Source organism: Aquarana catesbeiana, linkage group LG13, assembly GCF_042186555.1.
Source record: "Aquarana catesbeiana isolate 2022-GZ linkage group LG13, ASM4218655v1, whole genome shotgun sequence".
In the NCBI taxonomy this organism is placed as follows: Eukaryota; Metazoa; Chordata; class Amphibia; order Anura; family Ranidae; genus Aquarana; species Aquarana catesbeiana.
This window is the reverse complement of record NC_133336.1, coordinates 80,488,569-80,491,030: the sequence shown is the minus strand read 5'-3', so window position 1 is coordinate 80,491,030 and position 2,462 is coordinate 80,488,569. Positions and strand designations below refer to the sequence as shown.

At 39.0% G+C, this 2,462-nt stretch overlaps 1 non-coding gene across 1 annotated transcript; it reads left to right on the top strand.

The window, feature by feature from the left end:
• Window positions 1–2,051: 2,051 nt before the first annotated feature.
• Window positions 2,052–2,158, top strand: LOC141120785 (U6 spliceosomal RNA). The gene has a single exon (XR_012239942.1). It is a non-coding gene; the product is annotated as a U6 spliceosomal RNA (small nuclear RNA).
• Window positions 2,159–2,462: the final 304 nt, after the last annotated feature.

The following is a 2,462-nucleotide window of genomic DNA, read 5'->3' as shown; positions in this document are numbered from 1 at the left end:
AAACTTGCAGTAATGCACAGGACTATATGGCGTTAAACTTGCCGTAACACAATTAAATATATGGCGTTAAACTTGCAGTAACGCAATGAAATATACAGTGTTAAACTTGCAGTAACGCACAGAACAATATGGCGTTAAACTTGCAGTAACGCACAGAACTATATGGCGTTAAACTTGCAGTAACATGATGAAATATATGGCGTTAAACTTGCAGTAATGCACAGAACTATATGGCGTTAAACTTGCAGTAACGCACACAACTATATGGCATTAAACTTGCAATAACGCAATAAAATATACCGCGTTAAACGGTCACTACACTCACACTGACTGAACTATCCCTACATTCACACTAATGTAAAGATGTCTGGCGGTAATGCACCGAACTATATGGTGTTAAACTTGCACTAACACATAGAACTATATGGCATTAAACTTGCAGTAACGCAATGAAATATATGGCGTTAAACTTGCAGTAATGCACAGAACTATATGGCATTAAACTTGCAGTAATGCACAGAACTATATGGCGTTAAACTTGCAGTAACGCAATGAAATATACAGCGTTAAACTTGCAGTAACGCACAGAACTATATGGAGCTAAACTTGCAGTAACTCAATGAAATATACTGCATTAAACTTGCAGTAAAGCACAGAACTATATGGCATTAAAATTGCAGTAATGCACAGAACTTTATGGCGTTAAACTTGCAGTAATGCACAGAACTATATGGTGTTAAACTTTCAGTACCACACACACCTCTATGGCGTTAAACTTGCAGTAGCGCAATTAAATATATGACGTTAAACTTGTGGTAACGCAATGAAATATACAGCGTTAAACTTGCAGTAATGCACAGAACTATATGGCATTAAACTTGCAGTAACGCAATGAAATATACAGCATTAATCTTCTAGTAACGCACAGTACTAAATGGCCTTAAACTTGCAGTAACACACAGAACTATATGGCATTAAACTTGCAGTAAAGCAATGGAATATATGGTGTTAAACTTGCAGTAATGCAATGAAATATACAGCGTTAAACTTGCAGTAATGCAATGAAATATACAGCATTAAACTTGCTGTAACACACACAACTATATGGCATTAAACTGGCAGTAATGCAATGAAATATATGGTATTAAACTTGCGGTAATGTAATGAAATATACAGTGTTAAACTTGCAGTAATGCACAGAACTATATGGTGTTACACTTGCAGTAATGCAATGAAATATATGGCATTAAACTTGCAGTAACGCAATGAAATATACAGCGTTAAACTTGCAGTAACGCAATGTAATATACAGCATTAAATTTGCAGTAACGCACGGAACTATATGGCTTTAAACTTGCAGTAATGCAATAAAATATATTGTTTTAAACGGTCACTACACTCACACTGGCTGAACTATCTCTACATTCACACTAATGTAAAGATGAATGGTGGTCACTACACTCACAATGACTGAACTATCCCTACATTGACACTAATGTAAAGATGAATGGTCACACTACACTCACACTGAACTATCCATAGATGTACACTAAACTGATATTCTACACTGACAATAGAAACAGAATAGAACACTAAAGCACACTAACTGTCAAATAGCACTGAACAAAGCCCTATGTTCTCTCTCCACGCCGCTATCACACTACAAATGGCCGCTGTGGAAAGAATACTTTTATAGTGTGGGGCGGGATTAAGAGCAATGAGCCATGATTGGATACAGTCACGGTGACAGCATCCAATCATGGCTCTGACAGTGCTCTGTGTCCTGATTGGGTGAAGCTTTCATTGCTTCAGCCAATCAGGTCTTTCAATGCACTGTGCGGTGGTGCAGTACATTGTGGTCATTCAGCGGGCTGAACAAATGACCCTATAACAGCCAATATTCAGCCGGAACTCATGCTTGGTCCGAACTGTTCGCCCATTCTTAATCTTCATTTACACACAGAAGCACACAATATTCTTTCCATACATTAAGGCTGCCATCCCTACTACTAGCTGCACCATACTTTCCATTCATCAAGACTACCATCCCTGTGATTGCTTCGGCAGCACATATACTAAAACTGGAACGATATAGAGAAGATTAGCATGGCCCCTGCGCAAGGATGAGACACAAATTCCTGAAGTGTTCCATATTTTTGGACCCCCTGGACTGCGCCAGCTACAGACCGATATCTTTACTTAATACTGATCTGAAGCTATATATAAAAAATCCTGGCGAACTGACTACGACCATTGCGGCACCAATTGATAGGTACAGAGCAGGTGGGTTTTATGCTGGGGAGGGAAGCTAAAGATAATGTGATAAAGGCCTTAAATCTTATACATAGTTTGCAAACAGACAACCTTGAAGGTATGCTACTCTCCACAGATGCAGAGAAACCCTTTGAAGGTGTGTCGTGGGACTTTCTCCTTGCCACATGCACCCACATTGGTCTGAAACC